Below are 24,132 nucleotides of genomic sequence, written 5' to 3' on the forward strand. Positions count from 1 at the left end.
CTTGGCCAAGGTCACACCTCAGTATTAGAGCACCTGAAAGGCCAGGTTCTCTGTGGAAAAACAAGCTCTTCAAGTCCCTGGGGGGAAGCTGGGGTCTGCTCCCCGACTCAAGGAGAAGCAGGAGGTAACAGCACTTTCCGGTGTGGGTTTTATTGCGCTCTGCTTCTGTGGGGATGTTAAGGGGTGTTCCCTCCGCAGAGCGGGGGCAAAATTTGTTTGGTAAACAGTCAAGCAAAGTGAGACTGGGGAGACTCAGACCACTGAGTCTAACACGTGTCCCTGTATGTTTTGAAGCTCCAAGGCAAATGCCTTTAAGAGGCAGTGTTTTCCTAAGAACGCTTGTTTTCGGAGAAGGGGGTGGTATGACTTTTTTGGTTTTCTGCCATTCCAAGGAACACGTCTGTGGAAATGCTGGCCCAGCAAAGCCAGTGTCTCCCAGCCATCGGGGTGTTCTTTTCCCTTTGTTGGGTCTCAAGTTTCCACTTTTGACAAGTGGGAGAATAATACCTCACTCTCTCTACTTCCTAAGGCCTCTGGGGGGCTCACCTTCAAGTCTCTGCACCTCAAATTCCGGCCCCTCCAGGAAGGTCTTTTAAGAATTCCTAAAGTCCGCATGGTTGGTAGCCTACTGCTTAGCACAGTTCTTCTTCAGATGTTTGAGGTTATGGGTTAAGTTCTTTGAGAGAAAAGAACATCACCACCACCACCTGGGGAAGGTCTGGGCCCACATGGGTTGGTCACGAAACAGTTACTAATGCATTTAGTCCATTTCCTATCACATACACACCCAGCCTCAGGGCATGAGCATTTGTTCAAGACCCATTTTCATGGGATTTGGGCCACTTTGGTCTCAGCTTGAGTGTCACCTCAGAAGACTCCCTGACCACTATCTCGGTAGACCCTCTCACATTGTATCCTCGATAGAGCACTTAGTATTGTGTAGATGATCGTGTTTGTTCACCTCCCACTTCTTCCTCCCCATTTAGACTGTAAGCTTGCAAAGCGGGGGCAGCCATCTTTCTCTTTAATTCGTCACTGTAACCTCAGCACCTAGTTCGGCGTCTGCTCTGTGGTGGGTGCTCAATAATTGTCAGACAAATTAAAACAAATTATATATTTTTATACAATAAGCTGATAAGTAGTTCTACTTGACAAATGAGGAAACTGAGGCCCAGAAAAGGAAGTGACTTCCCCAAGGTCACTCAAAGCAGCAGTGTCAGAGTTGGGACTAGAATGCAGATTGCTCCGATTCCCAGTCAAGCCATGTCTCCCCTCTGGCTCCTGGCCCTGATCCCAAGCCTTCACTCCCACGCCCCTGCCCCGATACACCACCACCACATACACACTCTGCCTCCTCTTACCTTCTGCCCTGGATATTCCCAACTCAAGTCCACAGCCACCTCTGGCTCACTCAGAACTACGCAGATCACACTGAAGTTCTCTCCCAGTCGGACTAATGTTGCTGAAGCTTGGATGGTGGGTTCGGGTGAGAAAGAAGGGTCTGCCATGGAGAGAAGGGGAGAGAAATGGGGACACATATGTTGGATTATTGTTAGAATGGCTGGAGTGAAGGTCTGGGTCAGAGCCTGAACAAGATGGCTGCGCAAGAGGACATGGAGCTCACGTCCCTCCCACAAACACATCAAAAATACATCTACGGGGCTTCCCCGGTGGCACAGTGGTAGAGAATCTGCCTGCCAATGCAGGGGACACGGGTTGGAGCCCTGGTCCGGGAAGATCCCACATGCCGCGGAGCAACTAGGCCCATGAGCCACAACTACTGAGCTTGTGCGTCTGGAGCCTGTGCTCCGCAACAAGAGAGGTCGTGATAGTGAGAGGCCCGTGCACCGCGATGAAGAGTGACCCCCCCCCCCACTTACTGCAACTAGAGAAACCTCGCACAGAAATGAAGACCCAACACAGCCATAAATAAATTTTTTAAAAAATTTTAAAAAAATACATCTACGTGTGCAACAAGTCTCTCAGAATACTAACTGGAAACTGGAAGAGTTCCTGTATAACCAAGGCTATGAAAAGATTCCTGCAGAATCGGGTAGGATGGGAAGAAAAGCATTGGGTCAGCACCTGTGAGCCTGGGAGGGGACTAAGGTAAATCAGAGAGGTGGATGCTCGCCCTGGAGAGTAGGTAGGTTGAGCCACATACTGGGTGTCCCAGTCCTGGGGTCCTACACAGAGGGGACAAGCCCTCTTGGCTGCTTGCAGAACCAGTGGGACGGACAGAAATGCTGGCAAAGCCAGGACCCCACTCATGAGGAGTACAGGGCTACCAGCCTGCCAACAGACAGGGTGGAGAGGTCTACCCCAGCAGCAACTGCCTCGCCACAATCCCCAACCTGAGCTGAGCGAACACCCTGGCCCCACTCGCTCCACACCACGGCCTGGCACTGGATCTAGGAAAGCCCGGACCAGGGAAAAGACTATCTAGGGCTGCAGAGGTGACCTGGGGGCCTGGGGTGTGGTCCAGGTGGGGCAGCAGTGGCCACTGCCGGCGCTTACTTAAACAGCACCACAGAAGCAGCCCAGACTTCTGACTGCAGCGCAGCCACTTCAGTTCCCGCCACCACAAGGCCACCATCCCCAGTAGCAGCCTAGTGAACGCTCCAGCTCCACCCACCCCGTACCACAGCTTTGCACTAGATCCGGGACAAACGAACACAACGGGAGCGACGCGATCATGGGCTGGGTCTGAATGGAGCAGCAGCCACCTACACAGGCAGTGCATCAGACCCCTGTAAGCACGGGAGCCCCACTTGGTTCAGCGTTACCCTCCTTTGGGGCAAAGGCCCCAGTGCAGGGAGGAGGAAAACACACTTAAAAGGCAACAGAGCCAGCTTGAGCCTGACCCTCAAGTCATCTACTCCATCAACTTGGGAGCGGGCCCCACCCAACAGGCCTATGACCACCACTGAGCAGACAGTGAGTCCCACCTCACACCCTGTGCAGGCTCTGGCTTCTCCAATACCAGTCACACCCCTTTCTCAAGGTCATAGTGGTCAGCACACCCTGAGGAAGGATGTGGCTGGTGTCCACATCAAATCCAGCCCTCACACTGAAGACACTGGCACACACAGTCTACATAGGGATGCTCCCACATAAAAACACCACTTTGAGACCACAATAAGTAACTGTTTTGCCTAAATTCATACAGAGAGAAAGTTAAATAAAATGAAAAGGCAGAGGAACTACTCCCAATTTAAAGAGCAAGAGAAAACCCTTGAAAAAATAATGAAACAGATAAATCAGACTACCAGACAATGAGTTCAAAAAGTTGGTAATAAAAATGCGAACTGAGTTAAGAGAATCGATCTATGCACAGATCATTTTAATAAGGAACTAGAAACTATAAAGACCCAATCAAAAATAGATAATTCAGTCTCTGAGATTAAAAGCAATCTAAAAGCAATGAATAGCAGACTAAATGACACAGAATGCCTAAGTGATCTGGAAGACAGAATAATGCAAATCACCTAATCAGAACAGCAGGCAGAAGGATAAGTGAGAAGAAAGAAAGAAAGAAAGAAAGAAAGAGAGAGAGAGGAAGAGAGAGAGAGAGAGAGAGAGAAAGAGAGAGGGAGGGAGGGAGGGAGGGAGGGGGAAAGAGAGAAAGGGAGGGGGGAGGGAGGGAGAGAGAAAGAAAGAAAGAGAAAGGAAGGGAGGGAGGGAGAAAGGAAGGATGAAATATGCAAGATCTATGGGATAAAATAAAATGTGCTAACATCCACATTACAGGGGTTCCAGAGAAGAAGAAGGGAGAGAAGGGGATCAAAAATATATTTGAAGAAATTATGCCTGAAAACCTCCCAAGCCTAAAAAGACAGATATCCAGGTACAGAAAGAACAGAGAGTCCCAAACAAGATGAAATCAAACAGACCCATACCAAAATATATCATAATCAAAACAGCAAAAGTTAAAGAGAATGCTAAAGGCAGCAAGAGGAAAAACAAAGATTCATATACAAAGGAACTCCATAAGGCTATCAGCTGCTTTCTCTGCAGAAACTTTGCAAGCCAGAAGGGAGTGGCATGACATATTCAAAGTCCTAAAAGGGAAAACGCTGCAACCTAGGATACTCTACCCAATAAGATTATCATTTAGAATAGAAGGCGAAACTAAGGATTTCTCAGACAAGCAAAAACTAGAAGAATTCATCAATACTAAACCTACCCTAAAAGAAATGTTGAAGGGTCTTCACTAAATGGAAAAGTAGTAAGACTCTGCAGGAAAGGGAAAATCCCAATAAGAAAAGCAAATATAAAGATTGAAGATCACTTAAATAAGCCAGTACTTACATCAAAAAAAATTTTAAAGCAACTACAACTAAAACAAACAGTAAATAGTTAAGGATGAAGATGTAAAATATGACATCAAGAGTAAAATGTGGGGAGGGGGAGTAAAAATATAGATCTTTTCAAATGTGTTTGAACTTAAATGATTATCAATTTAAACTAGATCATGGTAACCACAAATCAAAAATCTATAATAGATACACAAATCAAGAAGAAAGGGACTCAAGCATACTACAAAAGAAAATTAAACCATAATGAGGGAATTCCCTGGTGGTCCAGTGGTTAGGACTCTGTGCTTTCACTGCCAAGGGAAACTAAGATCCCACAAGCCATGTGATTTTGCCTAAATAAATAAACAAACAAACCACAATGGGAGAAACAAAAAGAAGAAATGAACAAAGAACTACAAAAACAACTGGAAAACAAGGAATAAAGTGGTAATAAGCACATACCTATCAAAAATTACTTTAAATGTCAAAGGACTGGTACAGCCACTACGGAGAATAGTATGGAGGTTCCTTAAAAACTAAAAACAGAACTACCATATGACACAGCAATCCCACTCCTGGGCATATATCCAGGAAAAAACAAAGTTCATAAAGATACATGCACCCCAATGTTCATTGCAGCACTTTTACAATATCCAGGACATGGAAGCAAACTAAATGTCCATCAACAGAGGAATGGATAAAGAAGATATGATATATATATACAATGGAATATTACTCAGCCATAAAAAAGAACAAAATAATTCCATTTTCAGCAACATGGATGGACCTAGAGATTGTTATACTGAGTAAGTCAGACAAAGACAAATATGATATCCCTTATATGTGGACTCTAAAAAAATGGGTACAAATGAACTTATTTACAAAACACAAGTCCAGTCATGGATGTTGAAAACAAACTTATGGTTACCAGGGATGGTGGGGGAGGGATAAATTGGGAGACTGGGACTGACATATACACAGTACTATATATAAAAGAGATAACTAATAATAACCTGCTATATAGCACAGGGAAATCTACTCAATGCTCTGTAATGGCCTATACGGGAAAAGAGTCTAAAAAAAAAGAATGGATATATATATATATATATATATATATATATATATATATATATGCCATGCACCTGAAAGTAACACAACATTGTAAATCAACTATACTCCAATAAAAATCAAAATTAATATGTATGAAAAAATGTCAATGGACTACATGTTCCAATCAAAACACACAGGGTGGCTGATTGGATAAAAACAAGACCTTTTAATATGCGGCCTACAAGAGACTCACTTCAGGGTCAAAGACGAACAGACTAAAAGCAAGGTGATAGAAAAAGCTACTTTATGCAAATAGAAATGACAACAAAGCAGGGGTAGCAATACTTAGACAAAACAGACTTTAAAACAAAGACTATAACAAAAGACAAAGGGCATTATATAATGATAAAAGGAGCAATACAAGAAGAGGATATTATACTCGTTAACATACATACCCAATATAGGCACACTTAAATATATAAAGCAAACACTAACAGACATAAGGGGACAAACTGACAATAATACAATAATAGAGACTATAACACCTCACTGACATCAATGGACAGATCATCCAGACAGAAAAAACTAATAAGGCAGAGATCCTAAGAGACACAATAGAGCAGGTGGACTTAATTGATATCCACAGGACACTACATAGAATAAAAAGCATAATATACATTCTTTTAAGCCTGCATGGAATGTTCTCCAGGATAGATCACATACTAGGTCACAAACAAGCCTCAACAAATTTAAGAGGCTAGAAATTATATCAAGCATCTTTTCTGACCACAACAATATTAAGCTAGAAATCAACTACAGAAAGAGAAATGGAAAAACATGTGAGAATTAAACAATATGCTCCTAAAAAAAGCCAGCATGTCAGCAATGAAAACAAAGAAGAAACCAGAAAATACCTCAAGGCAAACGAAAATGAAAACACTACTTTCCAGTATCTATGGGGTACAGCAAAAGCAGTTCTAAGAGGGAAGTTCATAGTGATACACGCCTTCCTTAAGAAACAAGAAAAATCTCAAACAACCTAACCTACAACTTAAAAGAATAATAAAAAGAACAAAGCCCAAAGTCAGTAGAAAGAAGGAACTAAAAGATCAGAGAGGAAATAAAACAGATCAAAAAAAAAAAAAAACAATAGAAAGGAAACCAAGAACTGTTTTTTTTGAAAAGATAAACAAAATTGACAAACCTTTAGCCAGGCTCACCAAGAAAAGAGGGGACTCAAATAAAATAAGAAATGAAAGAGGAGAGATAACAACTGATACCACAGTGATACAAAAAATCATTAAGGGAACACTATGAACATTATACACCAACAAACTGGACACCTAGAAGAAATGTACCAATTTCTAGAAACAAATGGCATGCCAGGACTTGAGTCAAGAAGAAACAGATGGGGCACTTCCCTGGTGATGCAGTGGTTAAGACTCCGTGCTCCCAATGCAGGGGGCCCAGGTTCTATCCTTGGTCAGGGAACTAGATCCCATGTGCATGCCAAACTAGAGTTTGCATGCCACAACAAAGGAACCCATGTGCCACAACTAAGACCCAGTGCAACCAAATAAATAAATAAATAAAATATTAAAAGAAACAGACAATTAGAACAAGCTGACCAGGAATTCCCTGGCGGTCTAGTGGTTGGGACTCTGCACTTCCAGTGCAGGGGGTCCCTGGTCAGGGAACTAATCCTGCAAGCCATGTGGCATGGCCAAAAAAAAAAGAACAAACTGATCATTAGTAGTGAAACTGTAATTTAAAAAACTCCCAGCAAACAAAATTCCAGGACCAGATGGCTTCACTGGGGAATTCTACCAAATTTAAAGAAGAACTTACACTGATCCTTCTCAAACTATTCCAAAAGACTGAAGAGGAGGGAACACTGTCAAAGTCATTCTACAAGGCCACAATTACCCTGATACCAAAACCAGACAAAGACACTACCAAAAAGGAGAATTACAGGTCAATATCTTTCAGTATAGATGCAAAAATCCTCAAAATATTACCAACCTGAATTCAACAATACATAAAAGGAATCATATACCATGATTGAGTCACAAAAGGCTGGTTTGTTCAATATATGCAAAATCAGTGTGATACACAATGTTAACAAAAGACAAAACTCACATGATCTCAATAGACACAGAAGAAGGATTTGACAAAATTCAACATCCACTCATGATAAAAATTGTCAAAGAGGGAACATATCTCAACAAATAAAGGCCATTTACAACAAAACAACAGCCATCATAATACTCAACAGTGAAAAGCTGAAAGCTTTCCCACTAAATTCAGGAACAAGACAAGAATGTCCACTCTCACCACTTCTATTCAACATAGTATTGGAAGTCCTAGCCACAGCAATCAGACAAGAAAAAGAAATAAAATGTATCCAAATTGGAAGGGAAGAGGTTAACCTGTCACTATTTACTTATGACATGATACTCTAGAGAACCCTTATGTCTTCACCCCAAAACTATCAGAATGAGTTCACCAAGGTAGCAAGATAAAAGATTAATATACAGAAATCTGTTGTGTTTCTATACATTCGTAATGGAATATCAGAGAAAGTAAAAAAAAAAAAAAAATCCCATTTAAAATTACATCAAAAAATTAATACTTAGGAATAAACTTAACCAATGAGGTGAGAAACCTATACTCTGCAAACTGTAAAACACTGATGAAGGAGACTGATGATTCAAAGAAATGGAAAGATACCCCATGCTCTTGGATTAGAAGAATTAATATTAGTAAAATGGCCATACCACCCAAAACAATCTACAGATTTAATGCAATCCATACCGAACTACCCAGGACATTTTTCACAGAACTAGAAGAATCCTAAAATTTGTATGGAACCACAAAAGACCCAGAATTGCCAAAGCAATCCTGAGAAAAAAGAACAAAGCTGGAGGTATAACCCTTGCAGACACCAGAGTATACTGCGAAGCTACAGCAATCAACCAGCATGATCTTGACACAAAAACAGATGCATAGATCAATGGAAAAGAATAGAGAGCCCAGAAATAAACCCACACACCTACAGTCAATTAACCTATGACAAAGGAGGCAAGAATATACAGTGGAGAAAAGACAGTCTCTCCAAGAAACGGTGCTGAATAAACTGGAAACATATGTGAAACAATGAGATTAGAATATTCCCTCAAACCATATACAAAAATATACCAAAAATAACCCTCAAAATGTTTTAAAGACCTAAATGTAAGACCTGAAACCATAAAACTCCTAGAAGGTAACACAGACAGAACACTCCTTGACATAAATCATAGCAATTTTCTTGGATCAGTCTCCTAAGACAAAAAAATAATAAAAGCAAAAAATAAACAAATGGAACCTAATTAAACTTAAAAGCTTTTGCACAGCAAAGGAAACCACTGACAAAATGGAAAGACTACCTACAGAATGGGAGAATAGTTGAATAGAATGAATAGGTGGAATAGTTAAATTGATAAGAGGATCAATGGTTGAGATGGTTGAATTGATAGAGGCCGTGTGAATGGGTATAATGAATTAATGGAGGATGGATGAATGGAATGGTTGGTTGGAGGAAGGGTGGATCAGTGGAACAGTTGGAGAATGGGTGGGTGAATAAACAGGATGACCTGATGCAAGCTAGCTTAAGCTGATTGGCTGGCAGTCAGACAAGGTGGTTGAATATGTGAAGCACTGTTAAATCTGGTTGGTTGTTTAGAGCTCCATAATCCATAGAACCCCAACCTGAGGTGCCCAAAGGAGGCATCTCTCCCCATCACCTCCCCCTTCCCTGCCCACCCAGAGCCCTAGGTTCATGCACAGTGGATGCAGATCAGCACGTACTTGGTAGAGATTCGTCTCATGCCACCCAGGCTTGCCAAGCAGAAGAGAGAGCCAGCCAAGGAAGCTCAGGGCCAGTGGATGGTGAAGCCCTCTTCACAACAAAGGAGATGTCTGTCGTCACAGATACAGAGAACAAACTAGTGGTTACCAGTGGGGAGAGCGAAGAAGGGGTTACTATACAGGGGTGAGGGATTAAGAGATACAAATTATCATGTAGTAAATAAGCTACATGGATATACTATACAATACAGAGAATATAGCCAATATTTTATAAAAACTATAAATGGAGTATAACATTTAAAAATTGTAAATCACTATATTGTACCCTTGTAACTTATACACCAACTATACTTCAATAAAAAAATAATAAAACTTGAAAAGGAGACGTCGGTCTCATCCATGGGGACCTCCTTAGGGGCTAACTCCCAATGCAGTGTCACCTGGGCCAGGGCGTTGGTCACCTGACAGAGAACGGGAACTGGCTGATAGCTGCACCACCTCACATAATCCTCTGTGAGGACAAAGAGTTCCTCTGGGTCTGGAAGGAGAGAGAATGAGCTTGACAGATTTGTTGCTTCCTGATGCTCTACCACCACCCACAAGCATAAGGTCCCTGGTGGGGACTTGAAATCCTACTTTACCTGCCTGTCCCCATTCTCTATGCTCTTGGCTGTCTCACATGGTGTCCTGTACTGAAGGCTAAAGACCAGTCTGCTAGTTTCAGTTTTGTCATCAGTTTGCTGTGCATCTTCAGTCTCTTTCCCTCTCTGATCTTTAGTATCTTCATTTGTACAACAAGGGGTTCAGACCACTCAGTCTCTAAGGGCCCTTCTCTGTGAAAAATATCACAGGAAATACTGAAGTAGAAGTCCAGATTTCCTAATCTTGCCACCCACTACCTGTGGGATCTTAAGCGAATCACTTTCTTCCTCCGAGCCTTGGTTCTTGTTTGGTTTTTTTTCATCAAGTAGGAGCAATAATCCCACTCTGGCCTATTTTGCAGAGCTGATAACAAGCAAATGAGATACTGGATATGAGGCACCAGGCCTGTGGGAGGCAAACGTTCATCAAACTCTTTCACGGTACTTTTAGCAACACAATCTCAAGTCAGATTCTTTGGTGCATAATGGTGCACTGAGTAGGAATTAACTGGGGACTAGCTTTCTAAAGCAGTGCTACCAATAGAACTTTCTGTACCTGTATCTGTGTTGTTGAAGATGTAACCACTAGCCACATGTGGCTATAGGGCTCTATGAATGTAGCTAGTGCAACTTAACTGAATTTTCAGCTTTTAGTTCATTTAGGTTTAAATAGCCCTATCTGCTGAGTGGCTTCTGTATTGGGTGAAGAAGCTCTAGAATTAGACAAATGCAAAGGTTCTTAACCTGGCTGCACAGCAGAGTCACCTGAGGTGTTTTTAAGATAACCAGTTCCTGGCCCCCAGGTGCAGACTAAGTCCATGGGGACCTGGCTTGAGGCGGGGGGTTGGTATCAGCGGTTTTAAAGCTCCCCAGGTGACCCTGACGTGCAGCCATAGCTGGGACACACTGGCTGTTGGTTCCCATATCTTCCTGAAGATTGGAATCAGCTATAGGACTTGGTAGGCTTCTAGATTCTGTCCAGAGTTAATGGCAGTGGGGCCTAAGAATCTGTTTTTAACAGGCTCCCAGGTGATGCTGACAGTCATGATCAAGACCCTCTAGATTAGCTTACCATTACTGCTAGGGCTGGAACTGAGGAAGAGAGAGACCATGCTGAGTCTAGAAGAGTCATCTCTTTCCTCCGTTGCACAGAGGTGGACTCTGACTCCTCCATTCTACATGCAACTAGCCATAAAATCCCTAAATGTCACAAGAAGCAAGGAGTGCAATCCTCTCATTTTATAGGTGGGTCTAAGGAGAAATACTGAAGACAGGTTTGAAGGGCTTTCTGAGTTGTTTCTTGGAGACCCTGACTCCAGGGCACCTGTGAAGATGAAGGTCTTCCCCTGGAGGTCCTTGCTGTCTACAGACATGCTGTCCTGGCAGTGCCAAGCCCACCAGCTGTATTCCCATCTCTGTGCCCTTAGATTCCACCAGCTGCAAGTGACTGTGCTGGCTGAAGGGCTTGATTCTGAAAGACAGTCGGTGGGCAGTGGGCCAGGGCGGGCAGGAGATGGGGATAACCTGAGACACCGAGTGAGCAGCGTCTGTTTAGCTGACAGTGCCCTTCCCCAATTTTTATCACTCCACCCACCCTGTCTTCCCCGATCGAGCTGTCAGGATTTGTATTGGCCCTACCCACAGTTTGATCGGCTCTCCTATCCCACTGGCCTCAAGTGCAACTTCTGATTGGTCCATCTTCCCCCGCACTGACGTTGCCCACACATTGCAAATGAAATCTCCCAAACTCCTTTGCCCTTCTTGGCTCCTTTCTTGTGTCCCTTTGTGCCAGGAAATGCCCTCTGAATGCCTCCACCTGCCAAAAGATGCAGAGTCCACAGAACTCTCATTTTAAGAGACTCCTTTGAGGGACTTCCCTGGTGGTCCAGTGATTAAGACTCCGAGCTCCCACTGCAGGGGTCATGGGTTCGATCCTTGGTCGGGAAACTAAGATCCAGCATGCCGTGTGGTGCAGCAAAAAAAAAAAAAAAGGCTCAGTTAAGGGAGGACAAATTTTTTGAACCCAGTTTTATATCCCAACCTTTGCCCGATTTTCTTCCGGACTTGGGTGGGCAATACTGTGGGACCAACTTTGCCTTTATTTCTGCATTCCCTGTGACGGAGCACCTGACAGGAGGGTGGTCTCCAGCCTGACCTCTAAGCACAGATAGGTCAGTCTTTTGGCCTTACCATTGCCACCGTTTTCCCTACAGGCACTGTTTGCTGCCTCCACAATTGACATCCCAAGACTGTGGACAGCCTTACCTCCCATTCTGTAAAACCACTAGGCATCTGATGGGTCCTGTGAGCCCATCTTACTGTGCCTTTTAAATGCCTATAGTTGCTTGTAATGGGATGCCCAGTGTGGGTTCTGGGCCATTTTAATCCCTATAAAGACTTATCAAAGTGCTTGACAACTACTGCCTGACATCCTCTGACCCACCCCCTGCATCCATTTAGGCTGTCACAGGAGTTCTTCCATCCCATACCTCAGGCATCCCTAACCCTCCTCTTCCAGGTTCACAGGGGCCCTCCAGCAGACCACCTTCCGCTGGCAGCTCTGGGGGCTCCCCAGCCCACAGGCTCAGAGTCCCCCACCTTTTGGAATCGGCCTCTCCTTAGCACCTGGGTTAGGATGGAGGGAGCTGGGCGGCTTGGGGCTGCGGCCTCCACAGGCGTCTTCATCTGCAGGGACTTCTGGCTCTGGTCTGATTTGGGTTCTATCACCTGGAGCTCCAGGGGCCTTCACCTCACCAGGGCTGGCTGCTTTGAGGCTCCTCTTTTCTGGGCTTTGGAGTTCTGCCACACTCTTGGATTTCAGCTGCAGGGAAGAAAGGGTGAGTCTGGGGTCAGCCTCCACCATTCTGTCCTTTCCTCACCCGAGCAGTTGACAGAACCACAGAGCTCTGTTGTTTTTTATACTTACTACTACTACACAAGTAATTCTCACTCTTTAGAGAAAAACTATAAAATACAGACAAACCAAGAAAAAGGATTAAATTTGCCCCAAAACTTACCATCCAGAGATAACCACCATGAGTATTTGAAGCATATTTTCCCAGGGCTTTCTAATGCAAATATTTTAAATAAATATTGTTAAAATGGAATATAATACATATTAATAATCTGCATTTTCAGTTAGTATGTGATTACCATTCCATGTCAAACACACGCGCACCAACATTTTTAATAACTTGAATGGTATTTCGTGACAGTGATGTATCTTGATTTTGGGGTATTTGGGTTTTTCATTCTTAGCCCAAATAAACCATTTTGCAATTATCATCTTGTTCATGCACCTTCAGTCAGGTTGCTTCCTCAGAACGAATTCCTTAGAAGTGGAACTGATGGTAGGCTATGCAAGGGACCTTACACATGTTCGTACCCAAGCTTCCACCAGTATTTCAAAACCTTCTAGAGCATGCTCCAAAAGAGGGCGCTTAACCTGCACTTAGATATGTCTCATGGTCGGGAGCTTGGTATTTAAATATACCAATAGCTACCTTTAATGGACCTACAGTGTTTCTGGAACAGGACTAGCCCTTTATATACATCTTATTTCATCCTCTTAATGGCTGCAAAGTATTATTCTGATTTTACAGATAAGGAACTTGAGGCTCATGGAGGCTAACTTTCCCAGGGTATGTGGGGAAGTAGGAGACCCAGAACTCAGACCTAGCTCAGCCTGACTCCAGAGCCCACGGTAATTCCACCAGCAGTGATCTTGACGCTGAGTGGCTCTGGCTGCAAAGCAGTCCTTTCAGATATGGACTCACTATCTCCAGCTTTTACCACTGAGCTAATTATCTTCCCTGTGGAAGAGGAAGTGGAATCATTCCACATGCCTGCCTGCCACGCCAGCTCCCAAATCTCTCTTCATACAGAGGAAGTTGTAAATTTATACTAAGTCCCGAGGCTCTTTTCCTTCCTAATAGTTACCAGATTCATCCTTTTCTATCACCACTGTTAACACCACACAGTCAAAGCTGTGATCAGATCGCATCTAGACTGTTGCAGTACCTCCCAGCTAGTCTTCTCGCCTCTGTTCTACTATCTTACACACAACATCAGATGCATCTTCTTAAACCACCATGTTACAAAAGCCTTGGGCAACCCCATCACTGGTATGGATGGCAGGGGCCAATCGGGGCAAGGAGACTCTGGTACAGTGTCTGGGCATCAGTGTAGTAAAAAGTCCCAATGGAGTTCAGCAATCGTCCTTTATTCATGGCCCCAAACCACCATCACCAACACACAGGCACCCAATGGGCAGAAACAAAACAACAAAATAAAGGATCCAAACCACGACTTTCAAACCTGAGTCCTCTGGTTTTCACCATCGTTAAGAAAAAACCACACTCCTGTTTGCTTCTCCTTTGTTCTCACACTACGACCACACTCACAACACTTCTGACACCAGATGTGTGGATTTTTCCACCCCTACCCTAAACGATTCTGGGACACCAGCTGCGTGTCCTACAATTCAGCTCAATTCTGACAATATCCACCTGGAGAGAGCATCAGATTTCCCCCCCCCCCACCACCACCACCATAGGTTAAGGGCTCAGTTCCAAAAGACTACCCCGGCCCACCTACTTCAGATGACAGACTTAAGTCCCAGGCTGTCACCTATGCTTGTGACCAAACAGCTGCAAATCAGGGTTCCCACAACCACCTCCTGGGGGCTTGTTAACTTGCTAGAATGGTTTACAGAACTGAGGGAAACATGTTTACCAGCTTATTATAAAAAGATATGATGGGGGCTTCCCTGGTGGCACAGTGGTTGGGAATCCGCCTGCTAATGCAGGGGACACGGGTGCGAGCCCTGATCTGGGAAGATCGCACATGCCACGGAGCAACTGGGTCCGTGAGCCACAACTGCTGAGACTGCACTGTAGAGCCCACGAGCCACAACTACTGAAGCCCGTGCTCCTAGAGCCCGTGCTCCGCAACAAGAGAAGCCACCACGATGAGAAGCCCGCGCACCGCAACGAGGGGTGGCCCCCGCCCGCTGCAACTAGAGAGAGCCTGCGCGCAGCAACAAAGACCCAACACGGCCAAAAATAAATAAATAAAATTAAATGAAACAAAATTTGTGCCCAGGATTTGTTAAAAAAAAAAAAAAGATATTATGATTCCTGACTTTGTATACTACAAAGCTACAGTAATCAACAGTATGGTGCTGGCACAAAAACAGAAATATCGATCAATGGAACATGATAGAAAGCCCAGAAATAAACCCACGCACCTATGGCCAATTAATCTACAACAAAGGAGGCAAGATTATACAATGGAGAAAAGGCAGTCTCTTCAATAAATGGGGCTGGGAAAACTGAACAGCTACATTTAGAAGAATGAAATTAGAACACTCCCTAACACCATACACAAAAATAAACTCAAAATGGATTAAAGACCTAAATGTAAGACTGGACACTATAAAACTCTTAGAGGAAAAGACAGGCAGAACACTCTTTGACATAAATCACAGGAATATCTTTTTTCAATCCATGTCCTAGAGTAATGGAAACAAAAACAAACAAATGGGACTTAAAAGCTTTTGCATAGCAAAGGAAACCATCAACAAAATGAAAAGGCAGCCCACAGAATGGGAGAAAATATTTGCAAATGATGTGACTGAAGAGGAAATAATCTCCAAAATCTACAAACAGCTCAGGCAGCTCAATATCAAACAAACAAACAACCCAATCCAAAATGAGCACAAGATCTGAATAGACATTTCTCCAGAGGAGACATACAGATGGTCAAGAGGCACATGAAAAGATGCTCAACAGCACTAATTATTAGAGAAATGCAACTCAAAACTACAATGAGGTATCACCTCACACCAGTCAGAATGGCCATCACCAAAAAGGCTACAAACAATAAGTGCTGGAGAGGGTGTGGAGAAACAGGAATCCTCCTACAGTGTTGGTGGGAATATAAATTGGTACAGCCACTATGGAGAACTGCATGGAGGTTCCTTAACTAACTAAAAATAGAGCTACCATATGATCCAGCAATGCCACTCCTGGGCACATGTCCAGACAAAACTCTAATCCAAAAAGATACATGTACCCCCAATGTTCATAGCAGCACTATTTATAATACCCAAGACATGGAAGCAAACTTAGTGTCCATGGACAGGGGTGTGGCTAAAGAAGATGTGGTATATACATACAATGGACTATTACTCAGCCATTAAAAATAATGAAATAATGCCATTTGCAGCAACATGGATGGACCTGGAGATTATCATACTAGGTGAAGTCACACAGAGAAAGACAAATATCATATGATATCACTTACATGCAGAATTTTAAAAAATTATACAAATAAACCTATTTACAAAACAGACTCACAGATTTAGAAAGCAAACTTATGGTTACCAAAGGGGAAAGGTGGAGGGGGGGATAAATTGGGAGTTTGGGATTGACATATACACAGTGCTATATTTAAAGTAGATAACCGGGACTTCCCTGGTGGTCCAGTGGTTAAGACTCCATGCTCCCAATGCAGGGAGCCCAGGTTTGATCCCTGGTCAGGGAACTAGATCCCGCTCGCCGCAACTAAAGATCCCACTTGCGCAACTAAGACCCAGCACAGCCAAATAAATAAATATTAAAATAGATAACCAACAAGGACCTACTGTGTAGCCCAGGGAACTGTGCTCAGTATTCTGTAATAACCTAAATAGGAAAAGAATCTGAAAAAGAATATATGTATAACTGAATCACTTTGCTGTACACCTGAAACTAACACAACATTGTAAATCAACTATACTCCAATATAAAAGTTAAAAAATAATAATAAAATAAAAACCAAAAGATGTGACGAAGGATACAGATAAATATCCAGATGGAAGAGATACGTAGGACGAGGTGTGTAGGAAGGGGCTTGCAGCTTCCATGCCCTCCTGTGGTGCCCCACTCTCCCAGAACTTGCCCATTAGCTCCAGAAGCTCTCCAAACCCCATACTTGGGGGATATTTATGGAGGAGGCTTCTTCACGTAGGCATGATCCATCAACTCACTCTCCAGCCCCTCTCCCCTTCCCAGAGGACGGGGGTAGAGTTGAAAGTTCCAAGCTTCTAGTCATGGCTTGCTCTTGATGGTGACCAGCCCTCATCCAGGAGCCCCCAAGAGTCACCTCATTAGAACAAAAGACACTCCTGTCACTTGGGAAATTCCAAGGGTTTTTAGAAGCTCATGCCAGGAACGGGGGACAGAGACCAATATTTCTTTTTTCTGTAATTTCACTACAGTGTAAAAGGTTTCCCTAGTGTCCCTGGCAGGGATATATCCTGAGATCCATGCCCAGCCTTGGAGGGAAAGGAAGTTGCAATGGTTTGGGACAAGTTTTGGTAGTTTGGAGGAGGTTTATCCTGAAGTTCTTACATGGAGAGCACTTCACAGAGCAGAGAATTTTTCCACCCACATTCTGGTTTAACCCTTGCTGTAGCCCCAAAAGGGCACCCAATGAGCATTATTATCCCCTTTTTACAAGTTGAGAAACTAAGCCTCCGAGAGAACAGCTGGACTCAACATACTGAAGAGGTGGCCTAGAACACTGAGGTCTGGCATCTGAAAACAAAGATTCTCTAAGGAGGTATTCTCTAAGCCACTCCAGAGAAGTGGGGATAAGCCTGGGCGAACTGACGGCAATATGGCCTTTAGAGCCGGTGGTGCCGGGCTTTGAACCTTTGCTCTGCTACACACTAGCTGTGTGACCTTGGCCAGGTCAATAATTTCCCTGAGTCCCTTTTGCTTCATTTAGAAAATGGGAACGAGAACCCCCGCTTGGCAGAGCTATTGTATGTATTAAATGATAAGCGTGAAACAGCACAATGCCTGGGTTATGATACACGTTCAATAAACAGTTATCATGAATAGCTTATTCATTTCCTATCACTGCTGTAACAAACCGCCACAAACTCAGTGGCTTAGGACGACCCAAATTTATTATCTGACAGTTCTGAAGGTCAGAAGCCTGAAATGGGTCTCACTGGGCTAAAATCATGGCGTCAGCAGGGGCTCTTGGGAGATTTTAACTTGCCTTTTCTGGCTTCTAGAGGCTGCCCATATTCCTTGGCTTACGGCCCCCTTTTCTCCATCTTCAAAGCCAGCATCGTTGGACCAAGGCTTCCTCATGGTGCCATCTCTCTGGTTCTCTGATGTGAGTCCCTTGGTTTCAGAACCAGGTTTGTTATCTCATCGAACAGCCAGCCAAAACGCTGAGACGCGGGGTTTGAGAACAGGGAGTTCAAGTCTCGAATCCACATCCCCAAAGGCAAAGGGGCTCAGAGTACTTATCGAATAAAGGATAAAGAAGCAGCGCGGTCTGAGGCGTGCGGAGCGGGGAGAGCGTGGGAAGCCTGGGGAAAGGTGATTGGAAAAAGGTGCGATAAGTGCTTTTCTGCGCAGGCGTAACTAGGCTACACGTTCTGCACGTTCTGAGGCGTTTTCGGCCCTCTGCTGGCGAAAGATCACTCGCGCATGCCCAGTTGAAGGGTCAGTGGTTCTATCCAGTCCAAACCAACCCAGCTCGAGCTAGACACGGCTGATTCCATGTTCCCGGAAAATAACTCGGGCAAACATTGTTTAGGCTACATGCTGCTTGGAGGACACGACCTGGATCAGTGAAGGCAGGTGAACTGGATTTAACCCATGGTTTCATTTCTTCCACATTTAAGGATGCTTGTGATTACATCGGGCCCACCTGAATGAATAATCCAGCATACTCTCCCTATTTTAAGGTCAGTTGATTGGCAACCTTAACTGCATCTACGGCCTTAACTCCTCTCTGCTGTATAAAGTTCTGGGTGTGAGGATGTGGATATCTTTGCAAGACCACAGTATATTTTTAAAAATCTAAATATAACGCTAATGCTTTAATAGCCAAACGTCTATGGATAGGGGCCTTCCATGAAACAGAAGCCAGCCAGTCAGTGGGCAGGATAAGAGAGGGGCCAGGAACGCCCCCTGGTTCTTTGATTGCCCTAATTGAGAAGCTGTTGTCTGAGCAGCCAGCTGGAGGTACCTTTGGAATCTGGAATCCTGTAGCTCTCAGAGCTGGGGCTGTCCTGACTGGATTCTGCCAGGGCCCACAGCAAACCCTGATTACAGGGTGGCTGCAAACACTTCAATAGCAGAGGCCCTACCTCCCAGGACGGAGCGCTTCCATGGAAGATGGGGTTCTGCGGGAGCCATCACAAGATACCTACAGCTTTGGAGCTCACGGGTTCGCCAAGCCAACAAGTCGCTGAAGCAAATTAAAGGAAGATGTCAAGCTTGACTTCAGGTTTGGATGATAACGATCATAACTCAAAAATTGGGAACCCAGGCACTGTGCAGAGTGCTTTCCATGCATTATCTGACCTAACCCTACAAAGCCCTGCCAGGAAGCTTTCACTCACGCCCCGTTTTACAAATGAGAAAAATGAGTAGCACAGAAGTTACATAGTTTGCCCAAGGTCACCAAATTAAGAGAGATCCTGTCTTATGCTACCTCTTTGTATTCTTCATCTTGCTGGCCCTGGATCTCAGTTTTTGCAGTTATAAAATGAAGAGGTTGGACTAAACTGAGATTTTCAAGTTTAAAAACAAACCAATAGACAGAGTCTAGATAAAAGAACCCTCTCTTGAAATGTCAAAAATAATAATAGGATTGTTCTGGTTGAAGAAGATGGGGGGCTGAGACCCACCCAATCAGCTTTTCAATCACTGCTCTCCCCCTCCTCTCTTGTCCCCACCCCAAGGCAGGCAGTAAGGCAATAGAATTAATTCCTCAGAGCATAGTTTTTAAATTCCTGGACTATATGAGCTCTCAAGCATCCTTCTCATTGCCCATGTTCTAAATGAATGATCACGTCACCCCTAGTATCCCCCATCCTCCAACTCCTTCTCCTTCAAATAAACCCTCCAATCTCAACCATCAGCCCTTTCATAAACTGCTACTTCTTATCAGGAGGGTGCCTGTCCCTTGCCTTCCACCTGAGGCTCCCTAAAGGGCATCTGATAGCACCACGTGGGAATAGCTATTGCCAATGACCTGACAGATCTGGAAGAGGACGTCTGGGATGACACCAGCTCTCTAAATCCTGTTTCAACTATAGCTGTTCTCTCGCAGAGATTATTACAGCCCTAACCTCTTCCTGGGATGGCTGGAAGCAGAGAGATAGAGGGACAGTCTCCCTGGGGCCTCAGCCTCCCCTGGGTATTTACCTACTGGGCCAGAAATCCTTCAGGCTGTGCCCCTCCTGGACCCTCCCTACAACTGTTGATATTTGTAAGCAAAATCATAGATTCTTAGAGTCAAAGAATCTGAAATAAACACTCAAACTCTTAGAATTACATAATCTTGGTATAATCAGGTTCCTTTAAATTAAAATCATACTGCTACCACTTATTGTTTTCGTGCTACGCTCCAGGCCAGATGTTTATATACATCATTTAATCGTCGAAACTACCCTATAATTGTAAGATTACTGTTATTCCCACTCTACTCCTGAATAAACTGAGTCTTGGTTTTATTAAATCTTTCCAGTGATCGCAGGAGCCAGGGTTTATACCGTCAGATTTCAGAGTTGCACACACTGTACCACCGATGAATCCCAGATTGCTAGACTTAAAATGATAGCCTCTGACTTTCAGATCAAAGAGGCCTGTTGGGTCTGGAAAGAACTTGGGCGATAACACACACGGTCCGTCCTTGCCACCAGAAGAGGAGGAAGCTGAGCTCACGGAGGCGACAGTACCCAGCCACGGGGCACAGACAGTGAGGGGAGGAGCTGAGCTGAGTACTCAGATCCAGGGCTCACTTCCCTCCCCCTGCTGTCGCCAGGGCAGTCCTGGGAAAGGCAGAGACAATGGGGCGGGGTGTCCTCAAGAGTCCCAAGGGAGGAAAAAGATCTGCCAAGATGGAAGAAGATGCCCATACCTGACATGACTCAGGTGAGCAGGCACAGGAAGCAGAGGGCTCTGGGGTACATGGTGGAGCCACCTGGAGCTGAGATGCTGATGAGACCGTGGGGCTGCAGGGGAGAGATGGTCGGTGCCAGCCAGGTGTGATCAGGGAAGTGGCGAGGGACCCCTGGGAATGGGAGAGGAGAGGGGCTAATTTCAAAGGCAAATCAAAGTTCTGGCTCTTCTCCAGTGGACTCCACACAAAATTCTTTTCTCTGGGTTCCCCCTGCTAAGGTGAATGGAGCCATTCGGAGCCCTGCTCAGGAAAAACTAGCCCTGCGGCCCTGAGAGGAGGTCTCCAAGGGCAGACAGGTAGAGCTGGGAGGCAGCCAGAGGGACCACTGCAGGTCACAGGAGGGTCCTGAGGGGGCCTGAAGGACAGGAATATCTGAGGACGAAACAAATGAGTGTGGTAGGAGGGAGAGGCTCGAACTGGATTTAGAGCAGGGTTTGGCCAGTGCCCCAGGGCCAGATCTGCCTGCTGCTGGCTTCTAGAGAGCCTGTGACCTAAGAATGGTTTTAACATTTTTATTTTATTTTCCAAAAATATTTATTTATTTATTTAGATATTTAGTTGCGCTGGGTCTTAGTTGCGGATCCAGGCCTCCTTAGTTGCAGCATGCAAACTCTTAGTTGCAGCATGTATGTGGGATCTAGTTCCCTGACCAGGGATTGAACCTGGGCCCCCTGCTCTGGGAGTGTGGAGTCTTAGCCACTGTGCCACCAGGGAAGTCCCTGGTTTTAACATTTTAAATGGTTAAAGAAAATATTTGGTGACACATGAAAATTATGTGAAATTCAAATTTCTGTGTCCATAAATAAAGTCATATTTGAAAACGGCCACAATCCTTCCTGTATGTACTGTCTAGGGCTGTGTTTGCACTTATGACAGCACATGTGGCCCACAGATCCTAAAATATTTACTGCTGCCCTTGGCAGGAAAACTTTGCCAACCCTTGCTCTAAAGGATGTTATTTCTTTTTTTTCTTTCTTTTTTTTTTTTTTTGCGGTGCACTGGCCTCTCACTGTTGTGGCCTCTCCCGTTGCAGAGCACAGGCTTTGGACGCGCAGTCAGCGGCCATGGCTCACGGGACCAGCCGCTCCGCGGCATGTGGGATCTTCCCGGACCGGGGCACGAACCCGCGTCCCCTGCATCAGCAGGCGGACTCTCAACCACTGCGCCACCAGGGAAGCCCAAGGATGTTATTTCTTAATGCCATTTGCAGCAACATGGATGGAGCTAGAGATTATCATACTAAGTGAAGTAAGTCAGAGAAAGACAAATATATGACACCACTTATATGTGGAATATAAAAAAATGATACAAATGAACTTATTTACAAAACAGAAACAGACTCACAGGCTTAGAAAACAAATTTACCAAAGGGGAAAGGTGGGGGGAGGGATAAATTAGAAGTTTGGGATTAACATATACACACTACTGTATATAAAATAGATAACCAGCAAGGACTTACTACTGTACAGCACAGGGAACTCTGCTCAATATTTTGTAATAACCTAAATGGGAAAAGAATCTGAAAAAGAATAGATACATGTACATGTATAACTGAATCACTTTGCTGTACACTTGAAACTAACACAACATTGTAAATCAACTATACTCCAATATAAAATAAAAATAAAAAATAAAGTATGGTATTTCTAAAACATAGTTTTATTTAAGTAAATAATATGTAAATAAAATTCATTCTCAAAAAAAAATTACCGATGAGGTTTCATTTGACCAGCCCTTCCCCCCAACACATGGCCCCCCTCCCCTTGCCTAAGAGGTTATTTATTGCCTTGGTGTGTGTTTTTCCAGATTTTTTCCTGCATTTATATAAGCACGTGTGTATCCGTAGAAGAATACAGGATTGATTTATGAGCTGTTTTTTTTTTCTGTACGTAGTTTTACACTGTACGTATTTTTCTTAAACTTGCTTTTCAGTTTTTTTAACAAAACAATGTGCTGCAGGCCCCTGTGTAGACCTACCTCTATACTTGTAAAGTGCTACATAGTGTCCGATGCCTTGGTTCTATACCATCCATCCATTCCCTTACCACGGGATGTTAATTAGGCTGTTTCAGAGGTCGTTTCCTTTTTTTTTGCTACAGGAAACCATGCTGCAATGAGCAAGAGCTAGCATTTCAAGACTCAAATCACTACGTTTACTCCAAGAAAATGTTTGTGAAATGAAAAGAATGGTATTCAACACAGGCATGTCATGGATGGGTTTTCACTCATGTATGTTTGTGACCTAAGTGAACACAGCAGTGTAGATGGCTCCGAACGGAGCCTGGGGCTCTTGCTCTCCTGCAGAGTTTGGTCAACATTCTAACTGCTGTTTGTAAGCTGGCAGAAACCCTCCTGTCTCTTGGTTGACACAGGATCCCCCTGTACAAACGTAACCATCATTGTTGGAAGGAGGGAGGTAGTGCGGAGGGCTGGGGGACAGCAGAGCACGGGGAGCCTGGGGGGCTTGGGGTCCGGTTTTCACTTTGCCACTCTCTGTGTGACTGTGAGCAGCCTCTTCCCTCTGGGCCTCAGTTTCCCCGTCTGTTCCAAGAGGGTGACAGACACCTAGAGCTCCAGCCTTCCAGGGCTTTAGCATTCTGTTTTCAGTGGCTGAGTCCTGCGAGGAGGGGCAGGATTCTGAGGTAATGGTTTAGCTGCCAGCTTCACGGGCACAGTGCTCTCAAGCGAGGTGCTAGGAGCTGGGCAGTTCACTACTTTGGACTCAAGTTCTCTCTGACCATTCCCTAGGGGAGAGATTTCACCAGGATCACAGCCATGTGTCCCAGATAATGGGCATAGGGGATCCACCCAAGATCCTGGGTCTAGACCACAGGCTGTTACACACTCTCAGAGAGCCCTGTTCCCCTCCGTCCCACAGCACTTACCTCAGTTTGTAATTTTATGATAATTTGTGTGATCGTGCCATGAATGTCCACCTCTGTCCCTCTAGGGCATGAGCTCTGTGAAAGCTGGGACCAGGTCTGCTTTGCTCCCCCATTGTTCCGGCCCCCCAGCACACTGCTGGGCACTTTGTGGGCACTAGACAAACATCTGCTGAATGAATGAATGAACTGCTCCAGGCTGGTTTCAATAGCGGAGACATGGCCCAGGGCTTCTCTCTAATCCAAGGGCTCCCAAAGAGGCAAGTGACAGAAGGGCAGGGAGCAGAGGGGGGCAGGACACAAATGATCCAGGCAACATCATGGAATTGGAATGGTCACTCCCTCCCCAGGTGTCAGCCCAGGTGGGGTGGAGGGTGGCGAGTTTCTGGAATGGTAGACCTTGGGACTAAATACTCCTGAAATCTTTAAATTGTA

At 44.6% G+C, this 24,132-nt stretch overlaps 1 pseudogene across 1 annotated transcript; it reads right to left on the minus strand.

Moving 5' to 3' along the window:
• Positions 1 to 1,277: 1,277 nt before the first annotated feature.
• Positions 1,278 to 17,985, minus strand: LOC309958888 (platelet-derived growth factor receptor-like protein; annotated as a pseudogene). The gene is made up of 6 exons: positions 17,932 to 17,985; positions 12,419 to 12,659; positions 11,163 to 11,217; positions 9,571 to 9,735; positions 9,175 to 9,288; positions 1,278 to 1,501 (listed from the first exon to the last, which is right to left on the minus strand). The product of its transcript is annotated as a platelet-derived growth factor receptor-like protein (transcript).
• Positions 17,986 to 24,132: the final 6,147 nt, after the last annotated feature.

This window comes from Leucopleurus acutus (assembly GCF_964270905.1).
Source record: "Leucopleurus acutus genome assembly, chromosome: 3".
In the NCBI taxonomy this organism is placed as follows: Eukaryota; Metazoa; Chordata; class Mammalia; order Artiodactyla; family Delphinidae; genus Leucopleurus; species Leucopleurus acutus.